The 22,149-nt window shown below is 38.9% G+C and overlaps 1 pseudogene; it reads right to left on the bottom strand.

Moving 5' to 3' along the window:
* Positions 1-10,684: 10,684 nt before the first annotated feature.
* Positions 10,685-22,149, bottom strand: part of LOC124240739 (cell division control protein 42 homolog) — a 72,890-nt pseudogene continuing 61,425 nt past the window's right edge.

Genomic DNA, 22,149 nt, shown 5'->3' with positions numbered 1-22,149 from the left:
TGACTGACAATGCTTAACATCACACTTGCTGCAAAGGGGAAATGCTTAAATGGTCCAGCTCCAACATTGCAGAACAGGTAATGAAGGGTGGATTGGAGCTGAAAGGTGATCAACTGATAACCAGCACTGTTTCCAAAGGCTTTTGGACACCAGAAAACATTGATAGCACCAGTCCAATTAAGGCCTAGAAATGACCCTCTAAGAAGTGTCTAGCTGCTTTTTCTGCTCTATCTGCCCTGTAAGAGGAGAGGTAGGAAACCAAACTTAAGCAGCCTACTCTACAGTTCAACGGTCAAGATGAAGCTGAGAGGCTGTTTACAGAGGAAGAAGCAAGCACACGTGAGATCAGTGCTGAGGGGCTCCACATTCAGTCATTAATGTTAGGCCTTGAGATTCAATTTCATTTATCGTTCTGTTATATAAAAGAAACAAAGATATATAAAGGTCCAAAATTGCTCTTCTTTTTTCCGAAGATTGAGCAATATTCTAGCTGCCAGGATTTCCTCTTCTGGCAACCTGCCCACCATTACTTCTTATCTCCTTTGATTCCTCTAATCTCTTAGCCAGATATGGCTTCAGACAAAATATAAAGTAGGTATGCCTCTTTCTAGGGCAACTCCTAAGGTGTCTGGGGCTATGGGAAAATCTTTTTCCAAGGCACTCATCTATATAAACAATTTGATTAAACAATATATTACAAAGTTCACGGACCCATGTGAGTTACAGTGATTTATTGATGAAGACTTAGGATGATGGGTAGAGAAGAGCTTTGTTTATCTTCCAATCAGTGCATGTGAAGATCTTTTGTCCTGTGTCCTACATGAGTGAGAGTCACCCAAATCAGTGTCTCAGCACTATTCTGGTGGCCTGATTTCATGTGATCCTGTGAAAGAACTACTGTGCAGGCTAGTGGGAGGAACTGCCTCTAGGCTGCCCTCCTGGGACTAGGTCCTTCTATGTGGCTGGGGCTGACTCCACAAGCATGGGTTCTAGAGCTTTTGCTCTACCCCACGTATGAGGTAGAGGGCTGGAGAGTCCTCTCGAGAGAGGAAATGAGGACTGGGACCCATGTAGGCCATGATCTGGGCTTGGGACACCAAGTGCAGATGGAAAGGTTGGCCCCAGCAAGTGCCAGGCTTCAGAGAGGGACTTCCTTCATGGAAGGCACTCCAGAGCACTGGATCCTGAAGCATGGGACCAGTGGCAGGGATCTGCTTCCTTGATCTAAGGGCCATGCTGCCTCTTTCGATAGCTGCCTCATTATATTTTTGATCGTAGAGATCACTCACTAACTCTTTTCCTTTTAACTGAACACATGCAAAGTGATTGAGCCATAGCCCATCACACAGTAAGTTGGTGATAGTGCCTGGGCCAGAACCCTGGTCCCCAAGCCAGGGACCATTCTTTTATGCCACATGCCTTCTGTATGATTTTCTCTTGCTCCTTCTCTTCAACATTCAAAATCTCATGTATTCCCTGGTTGTGGGGTCCCTGGTGTTATGGAATGAATGTTTTTGTCTCCCCAATATTCATATGTTGAAGCCCTAACCCCTTATGCAGCTGTTTTTGGAGAAGAGACCTCTAAAGAAGTAACTAAGTTTGAAGGAGCTCATTAGGGTGAGGCCCTGATCCTATAGGAGTAGTGTCCTTATAAGAAGAGACACCAGGGAGATTGCTTCTCCAATGCACCAGCACCAAGCAAGGGCCAAGTGAGGACATGGTGAGAAGGCTGCCGTCTAAAAACCAGGAAGAAAGGTCTCACCAGAAACAATCTGCTAGCACTTTAATCATGGACTTCCAGCCTCCATAACTCTGAGCAAATAAGTTTCTGTTGCTGCGGCTTTTGTTATGGCAGCCTGAAGACATAAAAATACTTGACTTCCCAGGAAATGTTCTTCCCCTTCCAAAACTGCCTTCCAATCTCTCTTTGCAAACCTCCTTCAAATTCTACGCCTTTGTCATCTAAATCCTTCAGAGATTTGCTTTCAGCTAGGACCCTGGCACACAAAATCTTTAATGACGATTATTAATGTTACACATTCATGCTAAGATATTTGCTTTAACCAGGACCACTTCTGGATAATTCCCTAATTCCAAAGAATGATTTTAACAGTGGGCTTTCAAAACACTGGGACAGGCAGGCTGAGGAATTCAGCTTCACTTATACAGGTCTTTAAGTGGCCCTTAAATCCTTCCATGAAAGCAGCTGTCTTCTCACTTGTGAATAGTACTAACCTTAATCTTCAGGTTAAATGAGTCCTTTCACTTTCAATATCCAGGCAGGGAATACTTATTTTCACATAAGGAATAGGGAAAATAATTACATTTAGAAATATCAGTTGTCCATTATTGTATCATTTATTTGAAATGGGACTATTACGCATCATGTGTTCATATTTTAATATTTCCTGATATATTTCTCTATTTAATTTGAAAGATAGTATAGATCTTCTGAGTAGGAATCATCCTGTGAACTTCTTTTAATACTGTGTTAAACAAAAGCTTAATAAAACCATCGTGTATACTACAGGTATTCAACAAATCTGTGTTGGTTATTGAATTACTGAAACAGAATTGAAGTATCTGTTAGCAATGCATTGAGTTACAAGTAAATAATTAAACTCACAGACTCTTAATAAGGGATATTTTTCTCACTTATAAAGTGTTCTTGAAGTACGTTTCTGGCTTTAGTTTAGCTGCTCAAAAATGCCGTCAGAGACTCACTCTCTTTATGTATTTTTACCCTGTCATGCTTAGTCTGTTGCCTTTTGTTCTCGTGCTTGTGCTTCATGATCAAAAATGACTGCCACAAACACAGATATAATGTCTGCATTCAAGGCGAGAAGGGGGATGCATCAGAACGGTGTCCAGTGACCACTAGTTGCTAAGGAAACTTGGAAAGTGGGTATTTAGTTTAGTTTTTTAACCCAATAGTGGTGATGAAAGGGGAAGAGAATTAGAAATAGTTGTTAGGTGAGCCACAACTGGAAGAAATTACTTTGTGTTTACAACTACTGATATTTTCAAAATGAATCTTTAATGCCAAAATGTTTGCAGAAATTTTTGTACATGATGTATCTTGGAAATTTTATGTAAATGAATACTTTTTTTCTTTTGAGGAAGATTAGCCCTGAGCTAACATCTGCTGCCAATCCTCCTCTTTTTGCTGAGGAAGACTGGCCCTGAGCTAACATGCGTGCCCATCTTCTTCTGCTTTATGTGTGGGACGCCTGCCACAGCATGGCTTGCCAACCGCTGCCATGTCCACACCCAGGATCCGAACTGGTGAACCCTGGGCACCAAAGCGGAATGTGAGAACTGAACCACTGTGCCACTGGGCCGGCCTCATAAATTAATACTTTTGATTGAGAATTACTTTCTTTTCTCTGATCATAAAACTAATGCACATTTGACTTTTGCTTCTGGTTAAGATATAGAAAGTGGCAGCAGACCATTGTTCCTACCACAACAAACAGAAGAAACTAGATGAATTATAAAATGACATATTTTAAAAATGGCTGTGGATACTGTGGATAAGAAAGGGTATAGAGCAACTGAATTCCAGAGTAGAAAGATCTTTTTCTACATGAATGTAGATCTGTAGCTGTTTTCCTCTTTGAGGCATTTGACAATGTGTACATGAGCTGAGAACTGGACTCATCATCGCAGAGGAACTCTGTTAGGATAAAGAAAAACGGTAGGACTTTTGAGGTCTGTTGTGAAAGATTCAAATCTGGGGGATTCCTAAGGACAAAGACAGTTTTCTCTGCTGGTTTCTTCACATGGCTTTTTAATGAGTGCATTGGTAATGAGAGGGGTGCAAGCTGGACTTGAAAGGGAGAATAAAGTGTGTTGTAGTCTCATGGAGCTTAGTAGCCAAGATCATGTCAGAGAGAGGAGCCTGCAATAAACCAAGCACGCGTCTCATCTTTGAGACATTGAAACTGGAGGTCGATGGAGTCTAACAAAATCTACAGCCTTATCCCAGCTCAATTGTTCGTTGGATCATGGTGATCAGTAGTATCCTACCCTGTCTGCCTGATGAAGGAAAGGGCAAACCATCTCTGGGAAAAAAAGCACCTACTTCAGTCTTTACACAACTCTTTTTCACAATTTCTGGGATACAAGAAAAAAGTTAGAATGCATTTTAAAAAGCAAGAAAATGTGACCATAATTAAGAGAAAAAACCCAGTAGAGACAGATTGATGACCCAAATATTGTATTGAACAGACAAGGTTTTACTATGAACAAAACTGATGAAAAGATGAGAATTGCAACAGAGAAATGGAATCTCTCTCTCTCCAAAATGGACATTCTAAACTTGAAAATTTCAAACAGGTTATTGAATGAGTTTAATAGAACACTAAACAAATGAGGAGACAGGATTAGCGAACCGAAAATCAGATCAATAGTAATTATCCGAATCTAAGCACAGAGAGACAGAGGAATTTAAAATTAAAAACCAGTGGGTAAGAATTGTGAAGAACACTGTCAAATGATCTAACATATGTATGTGAGGTCCTAGAGGAGAGAGAAAATGGGACAAAAGCCATAGTTGAATTTTCTAAATCTGATGAAAGACATCAATGCACAGATTTAAGAGTCTCTGCATCCCAAGCAGTAAAAATACCAGAAGTCAAGTCTAGATACATCACAGTGCAAATGCTGAAAACTAAAGATAGAAAAAAAATCTTTAAGGTAGCCAGAGGAATAAAAAACACATTAACTTCAAAGGAACAACAATTACCTTGATAGAAAACTTTTCAATAAAACTCTGGAATCCACATGACAATGAAGTATCTTTAAGGTGCTAAAGGGAAAGAAAGAAGGAGAGGAAAAACCCTACCAACCTAGAATTCTTAATCCAGTGAAAATATTCATTAGAAATGAAGGTAAAATAGACACTTGAAAACAAATAAAGATCTAGATAAATCATTGCCAGCAGACCTACAATTAAGAAGTACTAAAGAAAATTCTTCTGGCTGAAAGGAACAATCTGTGAAGGAAACAGGACTGAAGAAAGGGATGAGGAACACTGGAAAATGTGGCTGAATATAAAAGAGCATTGACTACTTAAACCAACAATAACAATGGTGTCTTGTAGGATTAAAAGCCTGTATAGAAATGAAATATATGACAGCAAAAGTACAGAGGGTAGAAGGGAGTAAATGAAGTTATACTGTCATAAGTTTCTTGAGTTATTCACGAAGAAGTAAAGTAGTAATTTATGGTAGATGTAAATAAATTAAGAATGCATACTGTAATTTCTAGAGTCATCACTAAAAATAAAACAAAACTAAAAATCTAGTAGAAGAGAGAAAATGGAACATTAAAATACTTCATTAACGGCAAAAGGAATTGGAAAAGGAAGAAAATATAACAAAGAACAGATGTGACAAGTAGAGAGTAAACAAATAGACCTAACTCCAACCATATCAGTAATTATCTTAAATGTAAATTGACTAAAAATTTCTATTAAATAGCAGAGATTGTTTTACTGGGTTAAAAATTAACACCTAACTTTATGGTTTTTAAAAGAACACACTTTAAATAAAAGGAAACATAATCAACATAGTATCAACATAATCAACTTGCTATATTAATACCAACAAAATAAATTTTGAGGCAAAAATATTACTTGAATAGTGGGAAACATTTCACGATTACAAAAGAGGAAATTTAACAGGAAGACATAACCATTCTTAATTTGAATGTATCTAATAGTAGGTTTAAAATATACAGCAAAAATCAAAAGAACCAAATAAAAAGTCCGTAGCCAAAGCTGAAAATTTTAACACAACTCTTTCAATATTTTATAATACTAGCAGACAAGGAAATTAGTAAAAATTCTCAGAAAACTAGAAATAGAAGGCAAATTTCTTAATATAATAAAGAATATCTACAAAAAATCTACAGCTGTCATAATACTTGATGTTGCCAAATTGAATTATTTTCTAAGTTTGGGGAAAAGACTAGGATTTTAACTTGCACTACCTTCTATTCAACATTGTTTAGGAGATCCTAGTCAGGGCAAGAAGACAAGGAAAATAAACAGAATTGTATAAAGAATGGAAATAAAGAAGTTAAATTATATTTGCTGATGAAATAATTCTATACAGAGAAAATACAAACAAATTTACTAGGTATCTTATCTAATAAGTGAATTTACCAAGATCACCAGAAATAAAGTTGATAGAAAAAATTTTAATTGTATTTCTGTGTACTAGCAACAAACAATGGAAAATAAAATTAGAAAAATGTCATTTACAATAGTACACAAAATATCAAATGCCTGAAAATAAATTTAATGAATAGTTGCAAGACCTCTACACTGAAAACTATAAAATTTTGTTGAGAGATATTAAAAAGAAACTAAATAAATGAGAGATTTATTAATTCATTTACTGCAATATTCAATATTGTTAGGAGTACAATGATCTCAAATTGATCTGCAGATTCAGTTCTAATCAAAATCTCAGTAGATTTTTTTGTGTGTAAAAATTGACAAATTGTTTCTAACTATATATGGAAATGCAACGGATCTAGAGTAACCAAGCCAATCTTAATGAGAAAGTTTGATGATTTACTTTACCAGATTTCAAGATTTCCCATAAACCTACTATAATGTGTTTTATTATCATGAAGATAAATTGAACAGAATAGAGAGTCCAAAAGTAGATTCATATATATATGGGCATTTAAGACAGAATCAATAAATGCAATTCATGAGGAAAATGATGGTCTTTTCAATCAATGTTGTAGAGAAATTAGATATCCATATGGAACAATATGAAGCAGCCATACAAACTTGGGTGGAGGGCACACCATTGAAAGCTTAAACTATAAAGCATCTAAAAAACTAGTTCTCAGTTGAGGGCTTTTTGGCCCCAGGAGACATTTGACAAGGTGTTTGCTTGTAACAACTGGGGAGGAGGCGCTACTGAAATCCAGAGGCCAGGATGCTTTTAAACATGTTACAATGCACAGGAGAGCCCCCCACAACACAGAATTATCCAGCCCCAATGTCAATACTACCGACGATGACAAACCTTGGTCTAGAAGAAAACATAGGAGAGTATCTTCATTATCTTAGGTAGGCAATGAATTGCTAAACAGATCATAAGAAGCACTATCCATAATAATAAGTGGATATTTGATTTTATTTGAAATAAAACCATTTTTTTCTATCAAAGAAAAGGAAGAGGCAAGTTACAGACTGGGAGAAGATATGTGTGATATATGTGTCTGACAAGGACTCTGGCGGGCAAACTCTAAAACAGTCCCCATAATCCCTGATATTCACACCCTTGTGTAATCCTCACCCCTTGAGTTTTGTTGGGACCTGTGGCTTGTTTCTAACCAATGGACTACAGCAAAGGTGATGGGATGCATGTGATTAGTGTATGTGATCATGTTGCATGGTCCTGTAACATACATCTTGAGGAGACACTCTCCTTGCTTTGGGAGACAAGATGTCATGTTGAGAAAGCCCACATGGCGAGGAGGTAAGGGCAGCCTTGAGGAAACAGCCAGCAAGAAGCTGAGGCCCACACGCTGACAGCCCATAAGGATTTGAATGCTACCAACTGTAAGCTTGGAAGCAGATCCTCCCCCTTTGAACCACAAATGAGATCATAGTGCTGACCAACGCCTTGACTGTGGCATTGTGGGAGACTCTGAAGTGGAAGGGCCCAGCTAAACCAGGCTCAGACTCTTGATCCACAGAAACTGTCAGATAATGAATGGATGTCGTTTTATGCTACTAGGTTTGGGGTAATATTGCTATGCAGGAATAGATAATACAGATTCATAGCCAGGATGTCTCCTAAAAATCTGAGACAGACACAACACAATCAAAAATGTCCAAAATACTTGAACGAGTACTTCACAGAAATTCAAATGGCTAATAAATACATGTATAGTTGTGTTCAATATCTTAATATCATGGAATCACAAATTACAACTACAATTAGATATACCACACACCTATAACAATGGCTAAAACTAAAAAGACTGACAATTCTAAGTGTTGATGAGGATGTGAAGCAATTATCGAATTCTCGTAGAGTATTGCTTAGAGTTTTAAATGACAGGCACTTTGGAAAACGATTCAGCAATTTTTACTAAAGCAAACCAAACATCTGCACCAGGGTTCAGCAAGCTATAGCCATGGGCCAAATCTAGCCCACCATCTCTTTTTGTAAGTAAAATTTTGTTTCACAAGCACACCCATTTGTTTATGTATTTTCTATGGCAGAGTTGATTAGTTATGGCAGAATGTGTTGCTTGCAAAGCCTAAAGTATTTATCGGCCCTTTACAGAAAAAGTTTGCTGACCACTGGTCTACGCCATGTCTCAGCAACTCCTCTCCTAAATGCATAGTTCCACAAAATGAAATATTCAAGAGAGCTCAGAGAACTTTTATTGTAATAGCCCCACACTGGAAAAATCTATATTTCCACCAGGAAGAAAATGGATACATTGTGATATATCCATACAATGGAATACTTCACAGCAATTAACAGGAGCAAACTATTGGTAGATGTAACATGAATGATTCTCACAGGTACCTTGAGCAAAAGAAGCCAGACACAAAAGAGAACATATTATATAGTTCTATTTACATGAAATTCAAGAACTGGTAAAAGCAGTTGATAGAAGTTAGAATAATGGAAACTTCTGGTAGTGGAGTATAAACAGGGAAGCCACCTAAAGGAACTGGCTATGGTGTTGGAAATGTTCAACTTCTCGACCAGCGAGTATATGCAAGTAAGAAATCAAGTGGTACACTTTGTGTGCTTTATTATGATGTTCCTCAATTAGAAAATATGTGTTTATTGTAGAATATCTGGAAAGTGTAGCAAAATTTAACAAAACATTAAAAAAATTAGGCATAATCCCAGTACTCAGAGGGCACCTACTCTTCACATCATTTTGCTTTACTTTCTTCAAGCCTTTCGTTTTGTTTTGTTTTTAATGGTTTCAAACCTACTGAAAAGTTGGAAGAACAAAACAGTGAACTTCCTCATTCCTTTTACCCAGATGCCTTCTTACCACGAGATATTTTGGCATGTACTTCTCCCAAACAAGAATACTCTCCTACATTGCTAACTGTGCAACCCTCTGAACATCAGGAAATCTACATGGGTACAACATTACCATCCAGTCCATAACCCCATTCAGATTTCACCAACTGTCCCACCAGTCTCTTATTTTCCTTTCTAGTCCAGTATCCTATCTAAGAAAATGTGTTGCATTTAGTGGTCATGTCACATCAATTTCCTTCAATCTGGAACAGTTTATCAGTCTTTTCCCATCCTCATGTCCTTGCAAAGCTTAAAGAATACATGTCTGTAGCATGACTGCCAATCTGGGTTGGTCCTATACTTCCTCCTGATCAGACTCAAGCCACGTATTTTTGGCAGAAAGAGCACAGGAATGATGCTCTTCTCAATGCATTGTGTCAGGAAGCACACGACGTTGACTGGTCCCAATAAGATGTTAATCATGATCACCTGGGCAAGTTAGTGTCTCCCAGCCCCAAGTAAAGCCAGCATTTCCACTCTGTATTTGATCAGTGTTTTGCCAAGAGATGTTTGGAAATTATCCTGTTGCTCAAACCTCCATCCTCCAAACCTCACATCCATTGACAACTCCTGCATCACTTGCTGCTGTGATGCTTGCCAAGTGGTGATTATTTTCATCATTCCTTCTACACATTTTGTTTGGCATTCTATTTTAAATAAAAGTTTCCCTTCTCCCTTTTGTATTTGTTATTTATATTAATATGGAGTTGGGGTCCTATTTTATTAAATGGGTTGTAATCCCATATTGTGTGCGTATTTAAAAACAGGAAGGTAGTTGTGAACTCAATCCATTTGGACAACTTCAAAAGGTGCAGTACTTTTCTTCATTTACCAGTGAAAGAAGTTAGAAAATAACTTAAAAAATAGCAAATGGCAAACAAATTTCCTTGAAAGTCGTAGTCACATTTTTGGTACATCCTAGAAAAGAGGGGCATGAAAGTTTCATCCACTTTCCTAAGTTTCCTCAAATACTGGACCCACTGAAGAGTGGAGAGAGAAGGCAACTTTCATAAAAGAATATGTTATTAAGTGAGACATTGACTATGCTGCTTCTTAATAGCACCAGATGGGGAATATGGTTTCCAAATTAGATCGAGGCAGTGGAATGAGCAATCAATCCAGCCTCCTCTGCCAAGGGCTGTCCACTGGTTAATTAAAAAACAAGACCAAATAAAAAATGCTTCATACATCCCCTCAAAGGGAAAAGCAAAAACAAAAAAAGCCCACTAATATGTCCCAAATTACTCTCCGTAGTATAACCAGGAAGCATTTTCAACAATTTGAGTCAAGAATTTATCTATCATGGAGTCATCACAAGTGTGCCTTCCTTTTAAACAAACAAAATTTCAAAGTAAACAAAACAAAAATCGGTACTGATCACTTCTCTTACAATGCACAGTTACTCAACATTAACTAGTATTTAAATTGAAGTAAGAAGGGAAGGGGGCCTTGTCTCAACAAGAGTACACATGGGTGGGTGCAGGACATTTGTCATCATTGCAAAAGTGAGTTTTAATTTTTAATCTTCAGTTTGATGTACACATTGCTTTTAGTAGCATGCCAACACCGTTGGACCAGAAAGGGCTCTGGAGGGATGTTCATGGCAGCGTACACCTGTCACTCTTCTGTTCTGGAGGCTACAGGGCAGCTAATGAATAGCATTTTGTCAAATGCACTCTTCAGACCTTCCTGGATGAGTGCAAAGTGCTCCATACTCTTGATAGCCTTTAGGCCATGGACCTGCTTTTCAGCAGTCTTCAGGATGACAGGTTTTTTGTTTGTTTTTAGCAAGTGTCTCAGTAGTAGAGGGATCATCTGGGGTCATGTTGGTCCCAACAGGCAAGAAAGGAGTCTTTGGACAGTGGTGTCACAAGTACCCACTTTTCATATTTCTGCATGAAGACAGAGGGCACTGAAAAACAGACTAGGGATGCCTCTGTTTGTGGACTGGTGAGAGGTCATAATTTCATAATCTTGCCCCATAGTATTAAAAAGTCCGAGAGCATATGGCTCTCTACCAACACTTACTGTGCCTGCAGACCTGTAGGGTATGGCTGGCACATATTCAGATGGGAATTTACTTGTTGAAAAGACTGTTGGATGACCCTTCCTACCAATGGCTCTTTCACAGACAACACAATTCTTTGCATTGCTAAAGTATTTTTCACCTATTTTAGTTTACAAATTCAGTATTGGCCTCAAATTCTCCACCAGGGCATTGGCAGCACTTGTGTGGGGTCTCTGCAGCTGCTAGACAGTGATGCCCATTATATATTTAGATGCTCAAATTGTTCTTGATTTGGCCAGTGGGGGCCCCTTCAAGCTGGTCTTATTCTTTTTGTTCTTGTAATTCTTTGAGCATTTTTGTATTTTCTGGCAAAAAAAGTTGTGCCCTTCCTGACCCAGTGATGGAATCAGCTATTTCTCTGAGGAGTTCTGGTTCCTTTTAGTGAAGGATGACATTTAAAAACCAAGTTTGATTTGAGTACTCAGCATGCTCATTGCTACTGGGCTGTCATTGCTTCTAGGCTCCGTCAACAGATGGAGCTGAAAATATTAATATACACACATATACAACATCTATAGCTATTTCTATGTCTGTGTATACATGTAGTGAAAGTTCCTGAGTTAATACCAATACATTTAATGCCAGTTCAATATTAAAGTTATTTCAAGTCTTTCCCTTTTCCATGTTGGTAAATCCCTTCTCAGATCTGATAAGAAGGTGTTTTCAACTGAGATTTAAGCTGGAGGTAGAAAAGTCAAAATTGCAAGCTTGGATATCAGAGATGCAATAAATATCACATGGAAAAAAATCATTATTGGCTTTCTGTAACTTGTTTCTGTAAAGGTCACCTTCTCTAAGTGTAAGTACTTACTGAGACCACAATGACTCAGAGTTGCATTGTTGTACAGAATAAAGTGGGGTATGCTAGAACTTGGATGTGGGGCAGAGCTCGGCAATAGCATGCTGAGATCCAGGAGGTGATGAGACATAGAGGTGCCCCTGAGGAAGAGATTCTTCATACCCAATCTCTGGCCTAACCTGGAATGCTCTAGACTGCAGGCAGCTAGAAGAAGCATCTTGTTTCTAGCACTTTTGGGCATCATCCAGCATTTGGTAACTTGTTTCAAGGTCGGGTTTATCAGAGGTGCTTATTGGGGTGCATTTCCCCCTGCCCCAGTTCCCTCCATCCTTATAGCGTTGGCTATTCAGGAAGTGCCAAAGCCTGAGCTCCTCTGACCTCTATGAGGAGCATAATGGCCAGGAGGTCAGAGTCCCTGGAGTCATGTTACAGAATCTAAGCTAGAGATAGAAGATGGTTAGCCTGTTGGTTGAACTTGGCCCACAGATACTTTGAGTCAAGTTAAAAAATTATGTTTTCAAATAAAAATCCAGATTTCTGACTTTTCTTGAAAAATGTGAAGATCTGGCAACAAGGGGCCCATATTCTTGTGCACTGATACTCAGGTAGAAGTTTAGGAGGGGCGAGTATCCTCCAGGGATCCTGTTGATGGCTGCCTGCCCTACTCATTGGCATTCACTATGCAATAGCCTTCCCTGGAGTTGGAATTGTCATTGGAAAAGCCTCATCAGAGGACATGGGATTTTCTTTTGCAGTGTATTTGCTTTGATCCCGCAATCACTTCTTTTATTTCAGGGCTGGCTTAGGACCACCAGTCTCCTTGGAAGCAGAAGTCCAGCAACGCAGGTAGAGGCCAATTCTTGGCTAGTCAGTGGAGATGAAGCAGAGTAAGATGGCAGCCTATACCAAGACTGGACTTCAAATTCATTGAGACAAAAGTAGGAAAAAATCCAGGGTCTCTGAACCAAGCATCTGAATATCTTCCCTCTACCATATACGTAGTGAGCAAAGGAAGAACAACGAGTCATGGCAGAGGGGCTCAAAGATAAAGGCTAAAGATGTGTTGCTTGCTTTTCTTCCTGGGCCCACACTTAAACCACATTTCCCAGATAGCCCTCTGGTCAGAGCTGGGTCATGTGAATGTGTTATAGCCAGACACATGTGGATGGAAGTGATGTACACTACTTTTTTTTTTTTATTGAGTTATTGATAGGTTACAATCTTGTGAAATTTCAGTTGTACATTAATGTTTGTCAGTCATGTTGTAGGTGCACCACTTCACTCTTTGTGCCCACCCCCCACCCCACCTTTCCCCTGGTATCTACTAAACTGTTCTTAGTCCATAATTTTAAATTCCTCATATGAGTGGAGTCATACACAGATTATCCTTCTCTCGCTGGCTTATTTCACTTAACATAATTCCTCAAGGTCCATCCATGTTATTGCAAATGGAATGATTTTGTTCTGTTTTGCAGCTGAGTAGTATTCCATTGTATATATGTACCACATCTTCTTTATCCATTCGTCTGTTGCTGGGTACTTAGGTTGCCTCCGTGTCTTGGCTATTGTAAATAATGCTGCAATGAACATTGGGGTGCATAGGACTTTTGGGATTGCTGACTTCAAGCTCTTTGGATAAATACCCAGTAGTGGGATGGCTGGATCGTATGGTAGTTCTATTTTTAATTTTTTGAGGAATCTCCATACTGTTTTCCATAGTGGCTGCACCAGTTTGCATTCCCACCAGCAGTGTATGAGGGTTCCTTTTTCTCCACAACCTCTCCAACATTTGTTACTATTAGTTTTAGATATTTTTGTCATTCTAATGGGTGTAAGGTGATATCTTAGTGTAGTTTTGATTTGCATTTCCCTGATGATCAGCGATGATGAGCATCTTTTCATGTGCCTATTGGCCATCAGTATATCTTCTTTGGAGAAATGTCTGTTCATGTCTCCAGCCCATTTTTTGATTGGGCTGTTTGATGTTTTGTTGTTGAGTTGCGAGAGTTCTTTATATATTATGGATATTAAGCCTTTGTCAGATATATGACTTGCAAATATTTTTTCCCAGTTAGTGGGTTGTTTTTTTGTTTCAATCCTGTTTTCATTTGCCTTGAAGAAGCTCTTTAGTCTGATGAAGTCCCATTTGTTTATTCTTTCTATTGTTTCCCTTCTCTGAGAAGGCATGGTGTCCGAAAAGATCCTTTTAATACTGATGTCACAGAGTGTACTGCCTACATTTTCTTCCAGAAGCCTTATGGTTTCAGGTCTCACCTTTAGGTCTTTGATCCATTTTGAGTTTATTTTGGTGAATGGTGAAAAAGAATGGTCAATTTTCATTCTTTTACATGTGGCTTTCCAGTTTTCCCAGCACCATTTGTTGAAAAGACTTTCTTTTCTCCATTGTAGGCCCTCAGCTCCTTTGTCAAAGATAAGCTGTCCATAGATGTGTGGTTTTATTTCTGGCCTTTCAATTCTGTTCCATTGATCAGTGCACCTGTTTTTGTACCAGTACCATGCTGTTTTGATTACTGTAGCTTTGTAGTATGTTTTGAAGTTAGGGATTGTGATGCCTCCCGTTTTGTCCTTTTTTCTCAGGATTGCTTTAGAAATTCGGGGTCTTTTGTTGCCCCATATGAATTTTAGGATTCTTTGTTCTAATTCTGTAAAGAATGTCATTGGGATTCTGATTGGGATGGCATTGAATCTGTAGATTGCTTTAGGTAGAACGGACATTTTAACTATATTTATTCTTCCAATCCATGTACATGGAATGTCTTTCCATCTCCTTATGTCGTCATCCAATTCTCTCAGAAAGGCCTTGTAATTTTCATTATATAGGTCCTTCACTTCCTTAGTTAAATTTACCCCAAGGTATTTTATTCTTTTTGTTGTGATTGTGAATGGTATTGTGTTCTTGAGTTCTTTTTCTGTTGGTTCATTACTGGAGTATAGAAATGCTACTGATTTATACAAATTGATTTTATACCCTGCAACTTTGCTGTAGTTGTTGATTACTTCTAACAGTTTTCCAGTGGATTCTTTGGGGTTTTCTATATATAAGATCATGTCGTCTGCAAAGAGTGAGAGTTTCACTTCTTCCCTCCCTATTTGGATTCCTTTTATTCCTTTTTCTTGCCTGATTGCTCTGGCCAGAACCTCCAGTACCACGTTAAGTAAGAGTGATGATAGAGGGCATCCTTGTCTCATTCCTGTTTTCAGGGGGATGGCATTCGGTTTTTGCCCATTGAGTATGATGTTGGCTATGGGTTTGTCATATATGGCCTTTATCATGTTGAGGTAGTTTCCTTCTATGCCCATTTTGTTCAGAGTTTTTATCATAAATGGCTGTTGGATCTTGTCAAATGCCTTCTCTGCATCTATTGAGATGATCATGCGGTTTTTATTCCTCAGTTTGTTGATGTGGTGTATCACGTTGATTGATTTGCGGATGTTGAACCATCCCTGTGTCCCTGGTATGAATCCCACCTGATCATGATGTATGATCCTTTTGATGAATTGCTGAATTCTGGTTGCCAAAATTTTGTTTAGAATTTTTGCATCTGTGTTCATCAGTGATATTGGCCTGTAGTTCTCTTTTTTCGTGGTGTCCTTGTCAGGTTTTGGTATCAGCGTGATGTTGGCCTCATAGAATGTGTTAGGAAGTGTTCCATCTTCCCTAATTTTTTGGAATAGCTTGAAAAGGATAGGTATTAAAGCCTCTCTGAAAGTTTGGTAGAATTCCCCAGGAAAGCCATCTGGTCCTGGAGTTTTATTCTTTGGGATGTTTTTCATTGCTGTTTCAATCTCTTTCCTTGTGATTGGTCTATTCAAATTGTCTGCCTCTTCTTGAGTGAGCTTCGGGAGATTGTAGGAGTCCAAGAATTTATCCATTTCCTCTAGGTTATCCATTCTGTTGGCATATAGTTTTTTGTAGTATTCTCTTATAATCCATTGTATTTCTGCAGAGTCTGTTATTTCTCCTCGCTCATTTCTGATTTTGTTTATTTGAGCTTTCTCCCTTTTTTTCTTTGTAAGTCTGGCTAGTGGTTTGTCAATTTTATTTATGTTCTCAAAAAAACCAGCTCTTTGTTTCATTGATCCTTTCTCCTGCCTTTTTCGTTTCAATAGTATTTATTTCTGCTCTGATTTTTATTATTTCTCTCCTTCTGCTGACTTTGGGCTTCATTTGTTTTTTTTTTTCTCTAGTTCAGTTAGGTGTACTTTAAAGTTGCTTATTTGGGATTTTTCTCGTTTGTTAAGATGTGCCTGTATTGCGATGAATTTTCCTCTTAATACAGCTTTTGCTGTATCCCATATGAGTTGGTATGGCATGCTATCATTTTCATTTGTTTCCATGTATTTTTTTATTTCTTCTTTAATTTCTTCAATGATCCATTGCTTGTTCAGTAGTGTGTTGTTTAGTCTCCACATCTTTGTGCCTTTCTCAGCTTTTTTCTTGTAATTAATTTCTAGCCTTATAGCACTATGATCGGAGAAGATGCTTGTTATTATTTCAATTTTTTTAAATTTGTAGAGACTTGCCTTGTTTCCCAACTTATGGTCTATCCTTGAGAATGTTCCACGTTGATGTACACTACTTTTAAGCCTATCCTTTACTCCTTACTCTTCCCTCCTTCTCTCCGTCTTCTACTCACAATCTCTTTCTTTGCCCAAAGACTCACAGATTCAGTAGAAGAGTCTGAGCTCTTAGAAGACGGATAAGCCTCAAGCTGGGAGGAGGCTTGGTCACTGAGTGACGACGTGGAGCAAGTGCTCCTCCTCCACAAACCCCACTGGATTCTAATGAGAGCAAGAAATAAACTTCTATGGTTTTAAGCCACTGAGATTTTGGGGTTGTTAAAGCAAGGAGTGTATCTTGACTAGTACTCTGGCCTTGACTAGTACACAAATTAAGGGTTTAGTAAGGTACTTCCAGAAAGTTCAGTTTCTTTTGAGATCAAATTTTTCAACAAATGTTACATATCCAACTACTTCTAAGTTCTTTCCATCCAATCTCTGGCTCATGACCAATAATCTGGTTTCTGTTTCTGTGACTCAACCTGAAGTGCACTTTTCCAAAATTTTTAACTGCCAAATCCAAAATACTTCTCAGTTCTCATTTTATTTGGGTTCTTGTGGTATTTGACACTGTTAACTATACTCTTCTTCCAGAAGATCTTCCTCCACTTTGGGGGAAAGAACGTCCTCCACCTCCACACGTGGGCTCTAGAGGTAGACGCTTTCATATTTCAACTCCACCACCACTTACTAGCTGTGCGACCTTGGGCAATTTCTTAACTTCACTGAGCTCATTTAGGGGCGCTTGTGAGGACTCAATAAGATAATGTCAAGGTCACTGAATGAATGCGATGAATAAATGCAAGAGCTCACTGAATGTTAGCCACTGGTATTCTTACTAATAGTTCAGTGTCTTGATTTTCTTTTTTCTTCTCTGGCTTCTCCTCTGTAATATTTTTTTAAGTTCTTCTTTCTCTCTCAGCTCACCAATCGTTGGTTTTTCCAAAAGTTATTGTTTTGGATCTTTTCACATCTTATTTCTCCTCTGTGACTAACAAACTTTTATGTCAGATTCTGACTGTTCCATCAAGCTTTATTTCCATCCTCTGTCTCTTCCCCTACATGTCATCAAAGCAATCATACACGCACAAGAATAGATTGACTGAGCTCCTTGTGCTGGGGCTTTGGGGCAGACCCAGTCAGAGACTGGATCAACACGGAATAATTCCACAAGGACATGAATTATGTCATGTGTTCTATTCACTGGAGCTAAGTGACTCAGCCACAGCACATCCCAATGACTTAGTAGAGATTTTTTGAAGGGATCGTGACTGCTCCCTAACTTCTGAGGCTTTTATATATTTTAAGATCAAAAAGTGTGGTTCTTCACTTATAGTCCTTTTAGACTTTTCTCCCAAAAACATCCTGATCTAGGACTATTTCAGTTGGCTTATTTTTCTTTAGAATGAGTTTCCCAGGGTGTGATCCACGGAATATTTGACCTTTAACATGCTTCTCAAAAGGAGACTTTCAAGTTAAGTAATTTTTAAAAACTCTTGGAAATTCTCAGAGCATGTTAATATGCTTAAGGCCCTGGCAAGCCCTGCCGTAAAGAGATGTGGAACTTAGGTCAACCCAGCATATTCCAAGCTTATTTCACCACAGAACCCTATTGACATTGCTCTTTGGGGTGAGCCCAGTTTGTGGAGGTCCTTCAGCTGCCATGGGAGGGCTCAGCAAGGACAGAGAGAGAAGAGCCTTGATTGCTTAGGAGCCACCTGAGGGGTAATTAAGAGCAAATAGGCTAGAGAGGGAGGAGCCAGCATTGTGAGAAACAAGGAGATAAGTGCAGTGCCCCAGGGGTCGAGGAGCCTGAGAGATTAAAAAAAGATGGTATGGTCAACTACAGAAAATGACAACATGTCAAAGAGAATTTGTTCACTCCTACATCAAATCATTCTAAAAACTTTTTTTTGATTATTGGCACCCAACTAGGGATTTGTGTTGGACACCTGGCCAAGGTTAGTTTAGCAACAGTGAACAAGACAGACATGGTTCTAGCTCTTGTGACAAAAGGGATTGGAGGGACTGTGGGTACCCACAGCAAACTGAGACCCAGGTGGACAGCCAAGGCTGAGGTGGACGGACACTGGGCTGAGTAGCACTTGGAGCTCCAGGGGCGGAGCATAGTGGAGCAGAAGCTAGTGGGAAATTAGGTTGTTCTGAGTTTTTTATGATAGTCCTCAAAACAGAAGAAGAATGCCAGAGAAATTGGTGAAGAGGGAGATCCAGGCACATCGGATGCCCTTGAACTAATTAGAGAAATCTCGGAGCAATCTTGCGTTTTGATTATTGGTTCAAGGGGTGGATTCTGGGAAAAAATTATGCAGTGTACTGTTTATTTCCTCTCACTCAGATTCCGCAAGAATAAATAAGCCTGGTACCTTTAAAGAAGAACTTTCAAAATGTTTTGAAAGAAATTCCAGAGAAGAAAAAAAAATCTCTGTGTCCATTGCAGCTCAGTGGAAGGAGCATGACTCACACATGGGTTGGAGCCCTTCATAGGCTTCTCAGTTTTTTATAAAGATTCCACATGTGGCCCTGGTGCAAAGGCCACGGAGCAGAGATTGTACAGCGGACGCCCAAGATCCAGGGGAGACTAGCAGACTTGCTTTGTTTAACCTAAGTAGTGTTATAAGAAATTTAGTTAGCTGCCAACATTTAAAAATAGGGAGACTTAGCATAAAATATGGATTTCTAGCTTCTCTTGAAAAAAAATAGAGTGTTTGAGCAAATTGGCTGTATTGGTCCCTTACAAGCGGTGGGCACTGTATTTCTACAACAGGGTAGATTGACCCCCTTATGTTACCTGCCTGGCCCTTGCAGAGATCTGAGCTGGTGACTTTGCTCTGAAACATTGTTGGAATCTATACTAAGATAATATTTTTAATTGTGTTTTCAGGCAACGTTACAAAATCTGTGTTTCTTAATCCCTAGAAAAAGTAATATAAATGAATGGGCCAATCTAGCCCCTTAAAATTCTTCCCAGATATACTTGGGATCCCTTTGGAGGTGTGGAGGGGTATTCACTTTTCCTCTCACTTTTGTTCCAACCTGGAGGACCCAGTGTTGCAGAAGCTACTAATACCCAATGAAATGGGTATTATGGATTTTATGAAATGGCTGAAGGTCCCCATCCAAAGTGGAGATTAATATCCATTCCATAGAGTCATTATGACAGTTAAATGAGTAAATATTTGTGAAGTGCTACAAACAGGGCCTGGTAAATGGTAAGTACTATTCCTGTACTTATTAAATAAAAAAATTTAAATGCCGTCAATATTTAAGGAGGTTGCCAACTCATATTTACTGGTTCTTATTGTTCTCTCTCTAGTCTGGGTTCAAGCTGAAAAATGGCTTATTTCTCAGGTCACTGTGTCTGTTTTTGGTCCTAGTAAGAAAAGGACCTGTCAGTCTTGTATATTTTATTCTCTGTATTCATAAGTTTCAGAAGACTACACTTCTGAGTCCTCAATGCCTCGTAGGGATTTTTAGCGTAAGAGATCTTTAGTCTTCATTTGCTCTTGATTGTACCCTCTCCCTCTGCCCTGCCTACCCTAGACACAAGACGTGGTGCCTAGATGGAAAGAACCTAAATGTCAGAGACTGGATGACATTCAAATTCGCATAGCTTCTCCCCATGTATAAACTTTATGCCCTACCTTTTTCTCCCCATAGGAAAGGTTCTATGGCTTTGCACTGGGACCTGTAGCTGAGCTCCCAGGGTACTTTGGAAAGCCTGGCTCCTCAGAATCCAGTGATGAGCACACTTTAGGGACCCAGGCTGGCTCCAGGCTGCAGCACTCTTGGTTCTGCCAGTGGCTTCTGTGCCCTAGTCATCATCACAGCCAAAGCGGTGCATATTTCTGATTTTCAGGGCAGTAATTCTCTGCAGGATAGTGGCTATTTCTATCTTTGAGTGCCAGTCATCAAAGTTGGGAGAATCTTCAGGAAGGAAATTTAGTACAGTCTCTATTTTCTGTCAAGCCCCTCCTTGCCAGCCCCACTCCCAAATTACAACCAACTAATGACCAAATACAAAAATAAACTTTTGTTAGTACTCATCAATAATTGTTTGAAGAAGTGATACTAGTGTTGAAAAGGCCATGCAAAATATTAATCATTCAAGTGGGTACCCCACTTTCAGGCCCTAAATAATTTTTTTTTTGCCTAACAATGAGATTTTCTTTCTTATCTCTTTTCTTTCTCTTTTTCACATTCTTGATAGAATTTCTTGAGAGATTATTCATTGCTTTCCTTGAAGAATTATATTTGATTATGACTTTAGACATCACCACCATAAGAGGATATATATGTACTATATGATAAAACATTATGTATATAATACTGTTTTATGTAAAACAGTATGTACATATGATGCTTTTAAAAAAATGGTATCTGTAACCTTGTGTACCTGCACTGGTGGTGCTTGTGTCAACACCAATCATCTTAAACACAGCCAGAAGGAAATGAGTGCCCTCTAGGCACTTTATTTAATTGGGATACACCCGCTATGAGATAGATAACAATATTTCCCTTCTACAGATGAAGAAACTGTTCTCCAGTAAACTCAATTGCTTGCTCAAGGTCACACTGTTGATCAGTGGCAGAGTTCAGATCCAACCTCTGGTTAGTCAGGTCCCAAATCCTTGAGCTTCCTCACTGGTCTGTGGCTAGCTCTTTAGCTCTCAAACCTGAGGGGACGAAAGGCCCTGAGACATAAGACACTGTTTGCAAAGCACACTTGGGTTGACTCTACACAATAAACCCTAGGTTTACGGGCTGGGTCTCTGCCTTAACTCCGGACAATTATGGGTAAACTGCATTGTCAGATTATGAGAAAGGTGTGCTGACAGCAGTGAAATACAGCAGTTACTATCAGAGGGAAAAAATAAACTCACTAGTTCTTTTGGGATTTGAGAAATGGAATTTTGTAGAAGTTGACATAGAATAAAGCATTTTCCAAAAGGACCTGGAATCTAGGCCAGTGGTGTTCTCCTTTAAAAAATTCCGTTCTACAGATTGAGTTTCAGTACGTTGTTTGAGTGGTTTGTGTGGAAGCTGCCTGGATGGTTAAGGGCACTGTTACAGACCCTCTGGACAGGATGGGCCAAGGGTTCCAGCCACTGATAGAAAGGCAGTTGGGTGGTCCTGACCAGGGAAGAAACTTAACCACCTTTAGGGCATTATGGAGATCGTGGTCTCCAAGATGTCCTAATGATGTTAGAACACACTATTCTAACTCAAATATCAGGAGACTGCTCAGAAATCCTCAGAAATAAGTATCTGAAACAAAATGGCCCATGAACTACTTGCCTACTTCAGTCTGTGACATCTTTGAGCTATTTTGACTTTGGTTTTCTACATAGGTCTTATACAGGGGACAACAAACTAAATAATGCCCTTGATATTAGTGATGTATACTTTTAATAACAAATATATTAGTGGTGTTCATATTGTTGTTTCTTCTAATGACTGATAATAACAAGTCATAACATTAAATGAATCCTTAAAGAAGACAGTTTCGGAGGAGAGCTAATCTAAGATGGTATAAATGTGTAAATTTCTGGAGGCCTGGCTGGATCACATTTCAGAACATTTATCATATTAATCTC

This window comes from Equus quagga, chromosome 6, assembly GCF_021613505.1.
Source record: "Equus quagga isolate Etosha38 chromosome 6, UCLA_HA_Equagga_1.0, whole genome shotgun sequence".
In the NCBI taxonomy this organism is placed as follows: domain Eukaryota; kingdom Metazoa; phylum Chordata; class Mammalia; order Perissodactyla; family Equidae; genus Equus; species Equus quagga.
The sequence above is the reverse complement of the archived record's forward strand: the minus strand, read 5'-3'. Positions and strand labels throughout refer to the sequence as shown.